General features: G+C 35.2%; 1 protein-coding gene and 1 pseudogene across 1 annotated transcript in view; both read left to right on the top strand.

The window, feature by feature from the left end:
- The window catches only part of FRMD5 (FERM domain containing 5), a 374,150-nt gene that overhangs the window by 146,408 nt on the left and 211,806 nt on the right, over nt 1-15,936 (top strand). The gene's annotated exons all lie outside the window — the stretch shown is intronic.
- On the top strand, nt 683-9,725 carry LOC127549321 (60S ribosomal protein L17-like; annotated as a pseudogene).

Genomic DNA, 15,936 nt, shown 5'->3' with positions numbered 1-15,936 from the left:
TATCAGATAATGCAGAATTAATGAGTTCTCCAGTTGGAAGTGAAGTAATTCAGTTCAATCAAAAAGAGTGCTTGATCTCACTTAAGGGGAAGTTATCAAAAGTCTCTGGTGAGGACAGGGTCTTAAAGGAAACTGTCAGTTCTTCTCATGTATTCCCAGAGTCTTTTTCTACAGCAAAGCGAAATGAGATTGGTCTCCAAGATAGCTAGGTGGTGGAGTGGATAGAATACTGACTGGGGGCCAGAAGGATATAAATTTAAATCTGGTCTTAGACACTCCATACTAGCTGTGTGACCTTGGGCACTTAACCCCAATTGCACGTTAGAAAGAGAAGAGAGGGAGAAGGATAGGGAGAGGTTTCCTCCACCTTTCCTCTCAAAACTCAGAAGTGTCCAAAGTTCAGAGTCTAGAAGAGAAACCAAAAAAAATCTCTACAAAAAACTTGGAGAAGACTCTGTTCTCTTCCAACTTTGCCAACTCTGCCCACTCCTGATACCGGTTCAGAAGATTAATCTCCACCAATAAGGAGAGAATCTAATACCAAGGGGCTTTGAGACTGTGGTTATATATTCTTTGACTCCTAATCTACTGAGTACTGATTCTAGTCTTTAATGTTTATGTCACTTCACTCAGAGCCGTGATTATAGACATTAGTTGTACTTTGTTGTATCAGATGTAGATAGTATCAGATGTTGGAATAAATGATTTAGATCAATATTGTATTATATATCCTCAGATTTCTGGACTGTTTGGCATAATTTCAGAGTGGTACTTGCAGGTCTTTCAGAGATGCTGAAATTGAAATGTCTGTTAGCCTTCATTTCCTCTACAAGACAGAAAAACAAAAATATCCAAATAGGGCTTAAATAGTTCTTCCTATCTGTTCAAAGGTTTTTGCAGTACAAGTGTTATAGTATATTAGAGCTCCAAAGAGAACCTCCAAATGACATCCAAAACCTTCATTTTACTGATGAAGAAACATGAACAAAGTGATGGTGACTTGTCAAAATATTGATTGGGCCTGAGGAGAACTCCATCCTGACATATACAATGACTGTATTTAGTCATTTAACATTTAAAGGCATACTAATTAAGATGAACATAATAATCAATTCCTAATTCTAAAGGGCTGCCAATAAAATATATTTATCTCCTGTCTGTAGAGGGAGAATAGATTTTAGTTATAGAATACCCTGTCAAATTTGGTAGATAAATAATGTTTGTTTGTTTTTCTTTTTTAAATATAGAGTATTATTGGCACCCTGAGACCTTCTGACTAATAACCCAGTACTTTTGTTTCCTCTTACATGTATCATGAGGAGTTACTATTGATGCTTATTTAAGTATTCCTATTTATCCCCTCACTCCTCTGTAACTTTTTTTCTTTCCCATTCTAGGATGTATTATCAAAAGGTCCTTAAACCTTTTTAAGTTCTAATTAGTTCCTAGGCCCAGCAACAAATAGGCTTCTATCAAAAAAAACAAACCTCCTCTGTGAAAATTATTTCTCTTTTCCTGGAAACTTTCCCCATTGGTTTCCTCCTCCCAACTGTATTCCCACTAGCAAAATGGCCCAGTATTTAACATTGTTTATAAAGACAAAGTAAACAGACTTTCTCTCCTTCGGGGAGAAGGGGCTTCAGGTTCCCACAAAGGAACTCAAACAGAAAAAGATGATAGTCAATTATTGTCATCTCTTATAGTCCAAGTAGATTTCATTCATTCACTTTCTGTCCAGGCAAACTTCCTCTTCCCAACTGGCCCAAGCAACCTTGTTTTCAGCATTCTGTCCCTTTCTCTGAAAGATGCTTCTTCCTGTTTCTCCTTTCTCAACTCCATATGGCTCCTCAGAGCTTTTAAGTAGAGAAGAAAGATAGTTTTAGAAGTGATGGGTTGAGCCCTTGAATCGTTCTAGGTCATCATTTAAAATAATGAGGTATTCTCTCAATGCAGAGAACTCCACAAAATCATGTAAGTCAAAGGGCTAAAATCGCCGGGTCCACTTCAAGAACCAAGCTATCAAGTGCATGCATATCTGAAAAGCTACCAATTATTTGAAAGATGTCACGCTGAAGAAACAATGTGTTCCCTTCCGCCAACATAATGGTGGAGTTGGCAGGTATGCTCAGGCTAAGTAATGGGGATGGACACAGAGTCGGTGGCCCAAAAAGAGTGCTGAGTTCTTGCTGCATATGCTTAAAAATGCAGAGAGTAACACAGAACTGAAGAGTTTGGATGTGAATTCTCTTGTCATTGAGCATATCCAGGTTAATAAGGCTCCCAAAATGTGATGGCATACTTTCAGGACTCATGGTCAAATCAATCCATATGCAAGTTCTCCTTGCTTTATTGAAATGATACTTATTGAAAAGGAACAAATTCTTATTAAATCAGAAGAGGAGGTTGCTCAAAAAAAATAGATATCCTAGAAGAAACAAAAGAAACTAAAGCTTATGGCATGAGAGTAAATATGACAATGCAAATAAAAGTGAAATGAAATGTTAACAAGTGATAGATTGAATTTATTATATCCTTTATAAAAAGCAAGTAGTATGAAATTGAGATCCATATTCTCATGTACAATTTTCTTGCTCTGTTTTATCTTTTGTACAAAAATATTTATGTGGAGTTGTTTTTTTGGTTGCTTGTTTGGAGTATTTGTTAAGTTCAGTTTTAAATAAAAAAAACAATTAAAGAAAAAAAAAAAAGAAGTTCCCTTTCTCCACCCCCTTTGCAACTTTTATTTTCCCTTTTAGAAGCTAGATAACTTTTTGAGTCTGTCTCTTGAATTCACTATACTGACTTTTAAACAGTACCTCAAGGCAGAGGCTATCTTTCTTTAAAATGGAGAGTTAGGACTTCTGAGAGCCAATATGGCAGAATAAGCAGTAAATTGCTATAACTCTCCCATATTCATCCCCAAGCAACCATAAAATATTGCCCCAAAATAAAACAAACAAAAATTGGAACCTGCAAGAAGAAAGGATGAAACAGTCTTTTGGCCCAAGTCTGTCTTATATATGTAAAAGGAGAATGCATTCCAGACAGCAAGCAAGCCAGCAGCCACCTCAGCAACCCAGTGGGAGATCCTGAGCCCTATTGTGGTGGAGCACCAGGTTCCCTCACATACCTCAGCATTACCAGGGGAATGTGAAGATTCTGGCTCTGAGAACTGCTATGTGCTTCAGTATAACCACAGGCAAACAGGCAGCCTCCTGCCATGTGCTTCAGTGTATCCCCAAGGAAACACATAACCACCCCAATGGCCTCAGCCAGGCACTAATACTAGGACCCCAGCTCAGCATCAGGTAAGCTACCAGACCTCTCTATACAGCAGTGACAGCCCCTCCCCACATTACTCCTTCAGGACAGCACCAAATATGAGGGTATCCCATGGGCCTCAGAGCAGCATCAATACAATACCAGGTAAATAGCTAGGGCCCAAATGAAGCTTGTGGCACAAGAAGCCTGAGACAGTGCCCCTTCTACTAGAAGCAGAGCTCAAATTTAAATGATAGGAAAAAGCCCCCAAAAGATGAGCAAAAAATGACAACAAAAAAGAATATGATCATAAAGTTATTGTGGTGAAAGGGAAGATCAAGACAAACTCAGAAGGCAGCAACAATGTCAAAACACCTATGGGCAAAGCCCCAAAGAAAAATGGGAAATTGGGGCAGCTAGGATGGCACAGTGGATAGAGCTCCAGCCCTGAAGTCAGGAGGACCTGAGTTTGAATTTGGGCTCACACATTTAACACCTCCTAGCTGTGTGACCCTGGGCAAGTCACTTAACCCCAATTACCTCAGCAAAAAAAAAGAAAAAGAAAAAGAAAAATGGGAAGTCATCTCAATCCCAGAAAGAACACATAGATGAAGTCAAAAAAGGGTTAAATCACATAAGAGAGGTAGAAAAGTTGGAAAAAATGAGTGATACAAGAGAATTATGAAAAAAAAAGACACAATAGTTTGGAAAAAAGAAAACAACTGCTTAAAAAGCAGAATTGGCTAAATGCAAAAGGATATACAAAAATCCATTGAAGAAAACAACTTAAAAAATACAATTAGCCATATGGAAAAGGAAGTACAAAATCTGAGAAAAACAACTCCTTAAAAGTTAGAATTGGGCAAATGGAAGCTAATGACTATTAGAATTAATCAAATTCAAAAGAATTAAAAAAAATAGAATAAAATCTAAAATTCTTCAAAAACAATGGAGGTGGAAGACAGATCTAGGGAAGACAATGTCAGATTCACTGGACTACCTGAAAGCCATAATCAAAAGGACTATCTGAACAACATCTTTCAAGAAACTTCCAAGGAAAACTTCCCTGACATCCTGGAATCAGAGGGCAAAATAGGCTTTGAAAGAATCCATTAGTCACTTCAGAAAAGCACTCCTACATGGTTGTCTTCAACAATGAGAGGATTCAAATCAGTTCCACTTGTTCAGTGATGAAGAGAGCCATCTACACTCAGAGAGAGAACCATGGGAACAGAGTATGGAACACAATATAACATTCTCACTCTCTGTTGTTATTTGCTTGCATTTTGTTTTCTTTCTTAGTTTTTCTTTTCCTTCCTTCTTGATCTGATTTTTCTTGTGTAATAAGATAACTGTATAAATATGTATACATATATTGGATTTAATATGTATTTCAACATATTTAACATGTATTGGACTACCTACCATTAGGGATGGGATGGGGGGAAGATGGGGAAAATTTGGAACAAAAGGTTTTGCAAGGGTCAATGTTGGAAAAATTACCTATGCATATGCTTTGCAAATAAATAAATGAAAAGAAAGAAAAAAAGCAATCTTAAAATAAAAACTCTAGGGAACATTATAGCCAACTTATGCAACTATCAGGTCAAGGAAAAAAAAATACTGCAAGTGACCAGAAAGAAACAATTCAAATAAATATCAGGGAGCCACAATCAGGATTATATATGACTTAGCAGTTGCAACATTAAAAGATTAGAGATCATGGTACATGATATTCCAGAAAACAAAGGAGCTAAATTTGCAAGCAGGAATCATCTACCCAGTGAAACTAAACATAATGCATCAAGAGAAAATATGGTCATTATTTGGGAGGATTTCAGTGTGTCACAAGGAAAAGACCAGAATTGAATTTTAAAATTTGATCTACAATATCAAGGAAAACCTAAAAAAAAAAGTAAAAAGAAGAAATAAAACATAAGGAATTCAATGGAGCTGAGCTATTTATATCTCTACATGGGAAGATAACACTTGCATTTCTTAAAAATTATACCATTTGTAATGGGCTGAGGCTTGAGTTGATGCACTGAGGTCCCAAGCACATGAGGCTAAATAGTAATTGGACCATACTCTATTAATATATAAGCTTGGAGAAAGAATGGTCCCCACCCACTCTTTGTGCAAGTCCTGATGTGTTGTATAGGAAATGACGATTTTGGTGGGTAGAGGCAGGGGAGTGGAAAAAGAAGGGGAGGAGAGGCTTTTGGGATTGCCATTGCCACGGTTGGCTCGGCTCGCGTCGCTCTCTCTTAGCTGGCTTCCTGTCGCAACTGCCTATATTTGCTATCGCAATCTTTCTTGCCTATATTTGCTATCGCAATCTTTCTTGCCTATATTTGCTATTGCAATCTTTATTCACCTCTTCACTTCAATAAATATTGAAGATTTTTCCCTTAACCTGAATTCCTGACTCCGGCTGATTTTAAATACGCGGTCATTACACCATTAATAGTAGAGCTAGAAGGAATATACATAAACAAAGGATATTTGAAGAGATGGCATTAAAAAATGACTAAAGGATGAGGGCTTATTAGGTTCAGAAGGAAAGAAGAGGTAAAACAAATTATTCCACAATCAAAAGGCACCAAAAAAATCTATTACACTGCAATGAAAGATGGGAGGGTGGGTGATAGACATTTCTTGAACTTAACTCTCATCATTACTGACTCAAAGAGGGCATAATTTGCACAATCAGTTGAATTCAGAAATCTATCTTACCTGACAGGAAAGTAAGAGGGAAAGATATTAAGCAAAAAAGTATTTATGAGGGAACTGTCAGAAAAGAGGACAGACTAGGGAGGCATTAATCAAAAGCAAAAACACTGTCAAGGAAGAAAGGGGTGAAAGGAGAGAAAGAACTAACAGGAAGTAAAATTGCATGGAAGGAAATACATAGTTAGTAATCATAACTGTGAGTATAAATGGAATGAAGTCTCCCATAAAATGGAAGGTGGATAGCATAGTGTATCAGAATTCAGAATCCTACAATATATTGTTTACAAGAAACACATTTGAAGCAGAGACACACAGAGAGTAAAATTGGAGCAGAATCTATTGGGCTTTAGCTGTTTAAAAAAAAACAGGGTTGCAAAAGTAAAAATAGATCTAATTTAAAAATACCATTGACAATGATGTAATATCAATAATAAACATTATAAGCACCAAATGGTATAGCATTTAAATTTTTAAAAAATCTTATTTTTTCCAAATACATGTAAAGATAATTTTCAGCATTCATTTTTGTAAGATTTTGTGTTCAAATTTTTTTTCTCCCTTACTCCCTTATTTCTCCCCTCTCCAAGAAAATAATCATAAAGCTATAGATTATACATATACAATACTTTTGACCATATTTCTTTATTTGTCATATTGTGCAAGAAGAATCAAATCAAAAAGGAAAAGACCATGAGGAAGAAAAAGAAAACAAACCAAAAAAGTGAAAATACTATGCTTCTATCCTCATTCAGTCTCTATAGTTCTCGCTCTGGATGAGGATGGCATTTTCAATCCCAAGAATATTGGAATTGTTTTGGATCACTGAATTGCTAAGAAGAGCTAAGTGTATCATAATTTAATATCACATAATCTTAGCATCCAAATACTTAAAGGAAATGTTAAATGAATTACAAGTTTAAGACCAAACTAGAGAGAGAGAACATTATGAAATATAAAATAATCATTTTGATTATATTAACTTAAAAAGCTTTTGCACAAACAAAATCAATGCAATTGAAGGAAAGCAGAAATCTGGGAAACAATCTTTATAGGAAGTTTCTCTGATAAAGACATCAATTCTCAAATATATAGAGAACAGAGTAAAATTTATAAAAATAGAAGGCATTCCCCAGTTCATAAATGATCAAAAGATATGAACAAGTAGTTTTCAGAAAAAGAAATCAATGCTCTTTATAGACAAATGAAGGAGAGCTCTAAATTACTTTTGATTAGAGAAATGCAAATTAAAACAAGTCTGAGGTACATCTCACACCTATCAGATTGGCAAAGATAAAAAAAAAATTATAAATGTTGGAGAGCCTTTCTGAAGAGCAATTTGGAACCATGTGGAAAGAATTCTCAATGAGGGAATCCCCATTACAAATGCATTTTACTGCCTTACAGACATTGTCTAAGAAGCTGAGCGGTTTAGTGCCAAGAGTCACAGAATCAGTGTGTGTCAAAGGCAGGACACTGAAAGGTTAGGTGCTCAGGAGCATAGTTTTTTTGTATAGCTTTTGATCCAACAATATCACTATCAGATCTGTTTCCCAAAAAGATCTTAAAAAAGGTAAAAGTAACCACATGTGTAAATCTATTTGTATTAGCCCTTATTGGAAATTGAGGGGATTCCCATCAACTGGGGTATAGTCGGACAAGCTATAGTATAAGAATGTATTAGAATACTATTGTGTTGTTTAAAAAAAACCTGGAAAGACTTGTGTGAACTGATAAAGTGAAATGAATAGAACCAGGAAAACATTGTACATAGTATCAAATACACAGGATCAGCATCATCTATGAATGAGAAGTACAAAGGACTCACAAAGGAAACTGCTATTCACATCCAGATAAGAACTGATGGACTAAAAAATTGCAGATTGAAGTATACTTTTTTCATTTATTCTTTTTCATGTTTCTTTTTCCTTTTGTGTTGTTTCTTCTTTTATATTGGCACATGTATACAGCCTATTTCATATTGTCTACCATTTCAAAAAGAGGAGAAAGGAGAAAGAGGAAAAAATTTTGGAATTTAAAATCTTGTAAAAATGAATGCTAAAAATTGTCTTTGATTGACAAATGGTCAAAGGATATGAACAAACAATTTTTAGATGAAGAAATTGAAAGTATTTCTAGTCATATGAAAAGGTGCTCCAAATCACTATTGATCAGAGAAATGCAAATTGAAGACAACTCTGAGATACCACTACACACCTCTCAGATTGGCTAAGACGACAGAAAAGGATAATTATGAATGTTGGAGGGAATATGGGAAAACTGGGACACTGTTACATTGTTGGTGGAACTTTGAACAAATCCAACCATTGTGGAGAGCAATTTGGAACTATGTTCAAAAAGTTATCAATCTGTGCATACCCTGTGATCCAGCAATGTTATTACTGGGCTTATATACCAAAGAGATCTTAAAGAAAGGAAAGGGACCTGTATGTGCAAGAATGTTTGTGGCAATCCTCTTTGTAGTGACCAGAAACTGGAAACTGAGTGGATGCCCATCAATTGGAGAATGGCTGAATAAAGTGTGGTATATGAATATTATGGAATATTATTGTTCTGTAAGAAATGACCAACAGGATGATTTCAGAGAGGCCTGGAGAGACTTACATGAATTGATGCTGAGTGAGCAGAACCAGGAGATCATTTATTGTACCTGGCAACAAGATTTTACGACAATCCATTCTAATGGCTGTGACTCTCTTCAACAATGAGATGATTCAAACCAGTTCCAATTGTTCGGTGATGAAGAGAGCCAACTAAAAAAAAAAGAGAGAGAGAGAGAGAGAGAGAGCCAACACATCCAGAGAGAGGACTGTGGGAACTGAGTGTGGACCACAACATAGCATTTTCATGCTTTCTGTTATTGTTTGCTTGCATTTTTTGTTTTCCTTCTCAGGTTTTTTTCTTTCTAGATTTGAATTTTCTTGTGCAACAAGATAACTGTATAAATATGTATACATATATTGTATTTAACATATATTTTAATATATTTAACATGTTTTGGACTACCTACCATCTAGGGGAAGGGATGGGAGAAGAAGGTCAAGATTTGGAACAGAAGGTTTTGAAAGGGTCAGTGTTGAAAAATTACCCATGCATATGTTTTGTAAATAAAAAGCTATAATAAAAAAAATTGTCTTGACATGTAACTGGAAAAAACCAAAATATTATTTTAAAAATATATCAGTTGCTTTTATTCTGATTCTCTCAAGGGACTCATTTAGACATTTATAAAAGGATCACAGGGTAAAGCCAAATTTTTAGAGTTAATTTTTAAAAATTGTCATGTGGTTTCTTTTTTTTTTATTAGGATTGTAAAATACTAAACTCAGTTACAGTTAAGATTTTGAGGAAACTGAGACTGAAAGAGGTTAAATGATTTAATTAAGGTGAGACTGTTAGTAAGTGCCAGAGTCGAGTCAAACTCAGGGCTTTTGAATCCACAACCATTCCTTTGCCCCCTTAACTGTGTTATTATGTGCTCTTCCAGATTGTCAGGCTGATAAAGCTCATGCCCTGCCTGACTAGCTATCTATTACTCTTTTCTCAAGATGTTTGCTTCTTTCTGCTCTGTATATATAATTATAATTTCCTTCACCATTTCTCATCTCTTGTTGCCACAGCTGGTTACTCTGCTACTCTCCTACTCTGCTACTAATCTCCACAATTCTTTTCCCACCTTCTACTTGGCTTTTTTCTCTCTCCTGTCTCCTGTCATTACTCTTGTCAGAGAGTTCAAAATGTTTGGTTTATTATAGACATTGCTAACTAGAATATTATTTTCCCTATGATCAAAAACACAAATCATAGCACATTGTGTATGGTCTTGGAGTTTTCTCAGTTGTTTTCATTATTCCCACGTGCTCAGAGATTTTTGTTATATTGATAGAAAAAAATTTTCTTTGTCTGCTTCCAAGTTTGGGGCTATTCTGGATGCTTGAGAATGCATCCAAGATCTTGTAGTCATCAGGTATTGTCTTCAGTTACACCTCTATGCCAGGTGCAGAAGATCCATAGTTTTATATAACCCGGATGGTAGCTAATATGTTGTTCTTCATTTCTGATATGGTAATGTACTAATCTAGTGTACTCAAAAAGTAATTCAGTTCAACAGCAAGCATTTATCAAACCTCCAAATTATGTAAAGCCCTGTAAACGACATGCTAGAGAAATGGTGACAATTAGGATTCATTCTTTGCTCTCAAGGAAGAGAGATGACATGCACAAAAATAACTACAAGTCAAGAAAGAGGGAATTTTGTGCAAAAGAGAGATTTGAGAAAAGTTATAACAGAAATTTGAAGAGAACTTATTTTTAAGAGAAGGGGAAAATCAATGGAAGTTTTGTGAAGAAGGTAAGACTTAATTGAGGCCTTAAAAAAAGAGAGGGACTAATGTAGATTGGGAAAGAGCACATTCTGGACTTGGGAGAATAATGAGAGGCAAGGCGCTTAAGCAGAAAAGTGCAAGAAGAGAATTGGGAATAAAACATAGTATATTTTGGCTAGAATATAAATTATCTGAAGGGATATATGTAGGTTGTTAATGGTAAAGTAGGTTAGAAGCAGATAACAGGACTTTGAATGCTATGATCTGTCATTTATACATTTTTAGATTATCCTTTTTTTCTGGACATGGGAAAAATCTTTACCTTTATTTGAATAGCAACATTACATGATCTTAGTGGTGCCTTAAAAAGATTATTCAGACAGCAGTATAAAAGATGGGTACAGGGGATTTCATACAACAGATGGGATGTGTGAGCTGAGAAGAGAGAGGAAAGAAGGCTCAAAGGTGACTACAAAGTTATGAATCTCAGTGTATGGGAAAATGGTGGGGCCAATAACAAATACAAAAGTTAGGAGGAGAACCAGGATTGGGGAGGAATTCTGCTTTGGACATGCTAGTCTAACTTGGTATACTAGTAGAGCTATTGAGCACACATTTGAAATATGACCTAAAGTCTTGGGACTTGCACAGCCATTATAACTGAAGTCAGAGGAGTGGGTGAGCTCATCAATAGGGAGAAGAGAGCCAAAGATGGAGTTTTAGGAAACATCCTTGTTTCAGGAGCTGAAGGAGAATGAAGAGGCCAGCAAAAAGAAGGGTCAGTCAGACAGATAGGCAGAAACCCATGAGACAGAGTGGAAAGATTTGAAGGGGGATGAGAAAGAAGGAGATGATCTATGGGGCAAAATGTCAGAGCTGGTTAGAGAATTGGGCCTGAAGTCAATTCACATCTTGCCTCAGACACTTACCAGCTTGGGCAAGTCACTTAATCAACTCTGTTGACTGCAATTTCTTTAGTTATAAAATGGGAATAACAATAGCACCTAAATCCCAGAACTGTTTTGAGGACCAAATGAAGATAGTATTTGTAAACTTTGAACAGTGCCTGACTCAAGCTTAATAAATACTTATTCCTATTCTGTCCCAAATTGTAGGTACAGTTGAAGAGAGGTTAGCTTTATCCAGAATAAGGGTTTTGAGATCTTTGATATAATGACAGAGAAGGAAAGAATAAATGAGAACATCAAAAAGTGTAGAAGAATGTCCCTCTATCTAAAATGATTCCTAGATTTATTTTTTCTGGTATTTGGCCCAATGACTCAAAAGCCTTCAGTTTATATAGTTGTTCTTGAACATTTGTGTAATCTAAATGCCTTACCTGGCATTTACCTATATTCAAGCTCTTCTACAGCTTTTCTTTCTTTTGTGATGGTTCCTAAGATCTCCCTACAGTTTGTCCCTCTGTCATTTTCTTTGCTAACCCCCCGAGGTTTTATTAGCTTCAGATTTAGAGATTTTGTTTTGTGTTCCTTTTTCCAGATCATTGATAAATAATGTAATAAATAAGCTTTATCCTCTCACGAATCCTTGAATGACACCATTCTTATTCTTTTCCACCTAGAGAAATCCTCATTTATCTCTATCTTTTGTTTCCTATCTCTAATTCAGTTTGATAACCATGACAAAATAGAATCCCCCCAATCCTATAGCAATTAAAAAAAAACTATGTAGAATCTTGCCAAACATCTAAAAAAAGTTAATTAGATTACATGCATGAGGTTCCTTTTTTCTGCTTGCCTCTTTACACCCCCAAAGAACTCCAATAAATTGGCCTTGCATAATTTACCCCTTGCTGAAACCATGTTGCCTTTCCTCTGACAGGTTATTTCTGTGTAAGTGTTCTGAACTTATCCTTAATTATAGAGTCTACCAGTTTGCCTGGTGGTTTATTATTAAGACTAATAAAGAGTCTGTAATTCTCTGGGATCCCCTTTGGAATCCTTGCTTTGGGTAAAGGTCACCATTTGTGATTTGCTAGTCCTCTTGCCCAATAACTATAATGGCTAGTTATCTTTTAATCAAAATTACTCTGTTTCATTTTGGAGTCCTTCAGAATTCTTAAGGGGATATAGTCTCTGACAACCACATGTATTTCTAATATCAGTTTGTCTTGGAGCACTCCAAATATTGACCTAATCCTTTTAGTATGTTCATTTCAGGGGAAATTTTGGATATGGAAGATCTCAAGGGAGATCTTCCATATCCAAATATAAATATTCCTTAATATTCTTAATATTCTCCTTAATATTCTTCTTTTGGTAAAAACTGATGAAAACATATAAATTTATATAAATATAAAATTCAACCTGTCAGCACCTTACTTTTCCTCCCAGAGCCCATAGCCTTCATGACATTGATCTTTGCTTCATCTTCATGAGATAGTTTAATTTTTTTATTTATAATTTCACTGCTGATACAATAAAAAACAAATAATAAGCATTTCTGTTCTCTAATTTAGTTGGGCTTGTGCTATTTAGAAAAGCTGCAAAATAAACCTCCACACGTTTGTATAACTTTGGCTGCATTCAGTAATGAAAATGCCCTTTGTTTCAGGGTAAAGAAAATTTTACTCAGAATGCAGTATAGTCAGCTCATGGAAGCATCTAAACTATGGGGTTGTTGTGGTTTAATACACCAATATTGTATATTCTAGGACTCAGTGACCATCATCTGAGTCCTCTTTTTATGAATTTTAGTTTCAGCTTTTTCTATTTCTGACTTCTGTTTATTGTTGTACAGGCAAGACAGTTTGGTATAATAGTATTGCACTTGAAGTCAGTGAAACCTAAGATCAAATACTGTCTGTGATGATTAACTGTGTGATCATGGACAAGTCACTTAAATCTCTGTAAACCTTAGTTTTCCTATTTTAAAAAGGAGATAAAAATTAATTCATAGATATATTATAAAAGTTGAGTGAAATATGTATTTAAGAACTTGGAAAAACAGAACATTATATAAAATATTTTCTCATTCCTTTGACATATTGATCACACTCTTCTCCTTGATATTCTTTTCTCTCTGAGTTTAAGGAACTGTACTTGAGGATATGGAAAAATTGGGACACTAATTCACTGTTGGTGGAGTTGGAAAACAATCTTGAGTTGTGCCCAGAGAGTTATAAAACTATGTATACCCTTTGACCCAGCAATGCCACTATTAGGTCTATTTCCCAAGGTGATTGGGGGAAAAAAAAAGGAAAACAATTTATATGTTCTGAAATATTTATGGCACCTTTCTTTGTGGTGTCAACTAGAAATTGAGGGGATGTCTTAATTGGGGAATGGCTAAACATGTGGTATGTAATTGTGATGAAATATCACTGTGCTATAAGAAATGATGGACTGGCTGATTTTAGAAAAACATGGAAAGACTTGCATAAAATAATGAAGGGTGACAGAAGCAGAATCAAGAGACCATTTCATTATATATAGTAACAGTAATACTGTCCTAAAAACAACTTTGAAAGACTAAATCATTTTCAATATTATAAATACTTAAATTAATTACAAAAGGCCTTTGAAGAAAGATGTTATCCATATTTAGAGAAGGAATTGATGAATAGAAGTATGCATAGTGTGATATATATATATATGTCTAATAGTAGCCTTCTCTTGGAGCCAATGGGGAGGGAAGGAAAGAAAAAATAGAAAGTGTATAGCAAAGAACAAAAGAAAGCTTAAAAGGAAGCACAGAAAAGGAATGTGGCTTTGAAAATGTCTAGTATTTATTACATAGTTTTTCCAAAAAAAAGTAAACAGTATGAAAAGGAAATTCATGGTTTTATATTGAATCATCTTTTCAAATTGTACTATGTACATGAAAATGTTTCTTTTTCTCTCTTTTTATCTTGAAGTTCACAATGAATTAAAAAAAATGAATAGTATTCTATCCCCCAGCTTCTTAAACTGTGGGTTGCAATCCCATATGGAGTCTTATAACTAAATAAGAGTGTAGCAAAATTGTGATTTATTATCAGCAAATGTTTGATTTTTATGCCTATTTCATACACCTATGTACCTGGAGTTCACAAAAAAGTTCCTTGGATGAAAAGGGATTGTGAATGGAAAAAGTTTAAGAATTCCGCTATATTCTGGTTCTCCTTCTACCTATCTAATTGTTCCTTCTCAGCCTCTTTTGCTGGATTTTTATGCAGATCATGCCTGCTAATCATGGGAATTTTGTGAATCTCTGTCCTGAGCCCTCTTTTCTTTTTAATCTGAACTATTTCACTTATTGATCTCAAGTGCTTCTATAGACTTAGTTTTCTGATTATAAAATTTACTTATCCAGGACTCACCTCTTTACTAACTTCCGGTCTTGCATCTCAAACTGCCTATTAAGCATCTCATACTCATTGTCTCATATACATCTTAAACTTAACATGTTCAACAAAGTCACCTAAATCCTCTTCCTTTCAAGTTTCCCTATTTATTATTGAAGGTACAACCATCCTCCCAGTTACCTAAGCTCTCAACGTAGGTGTCATCCTCAACTTTGCACCCACTCTCAACTCTCATATTCAATCTGTTAAGGCCTTTTTTGTTTTACCTTAACATCCCCCTTCCTCTTTTGTGACACTGTCATTATTGTGGTATAGGACCTCATCACCTCATACCCAGTATTATTGCAATAGCCTCTTGGTTGGACTGTCAGAAGTCTCTCTTCACTTTAGTATATCCTCCATTCAGCCATCAAAATTTTCCTAAAGCACAGGTCCAACCATGTTACTCCCTACTCAGTAAACTCCTGTGACTCCCTGTCTCCTTCAGGACCAAATATAAAATCCTATGTTTGGCCTTCAAAGCCCTTCATCGCATAATACTTCCTACCTTTGCAGTCTTTTTACATCTTACATTTTGTGTCTCTTCTACCCACCTATTCTTTGATCTAATAGCACTGGTCTCATTGCTTTTCCTTGAACAAGATTCTATCTCCTGATTCCAGGAATTATCATTCATTCTCCTTTATGCATGGAATGCTTTTTCTCTTCATCTCTGACTTCAAGTTCCAGCTAAAATCCAATCCACCCTCTACAAGAAGCCTTTATCAATTTCTTTCAATTTTCTGTTAATTATTTCCTATTAGGTAACTTGCTTGCATAATGTCTCCTCCATTATTTTGTGATTTTTTTTGAGCATAGATACTGTATTTTGTCTTTCTTTATATCTTCGCTGCTTAAAATAGTACTTGATGCATAGTAGGTACTTACTATATGTTTATTGCCTGACTGACTTGTGTTTAATTTTGTATTTCTCTGGAACAATTCTCTACAATGATTATTTGTGAATAAAAGATAGATGAGTCTACAGCAAATATTTTAACTGAGAGAGTCATCATCTCTAACAAATGTGAAATTTTTTACCTAGATTGACAATTATATTTTTCCCCAATAAGATCCTGAAAAGTAATGGTAGCATATTAGGTAAGTGTTTGAAGGATATTATAACAGTGGAGTAAAGAAATTAGAACAATAAAACTTGAAATTGGAGGAAAACATCACTGAATTTAAAAGGTTCCTATATGAAATGCACAGAATTTGAAAGCCCTGTTCAAATCTTTCAAGATAGTTTTACTT

Source organism: Antechinus flavipes, chromosome 2 (assembly GCF_016432865.1).
Source record: "Antechinus flavipes isolate AdamAnt ecotype Samford, QLD, Australia chromosome 2, AdamAnt_v2, whole genome shotgun sequence".
Taxonomy (NCBI): Eukaryota; Metazoa; Chordata; class Mammalia; order Dasyuromorphia; family Dasyuridae; genus Antechinus; species Antechinus flavipes.
The sequence above is the reverse complement of the archived record's forward strand: the minus strand, read 5'-3'. Positions and strand labels throughout refer to the sequence as shown.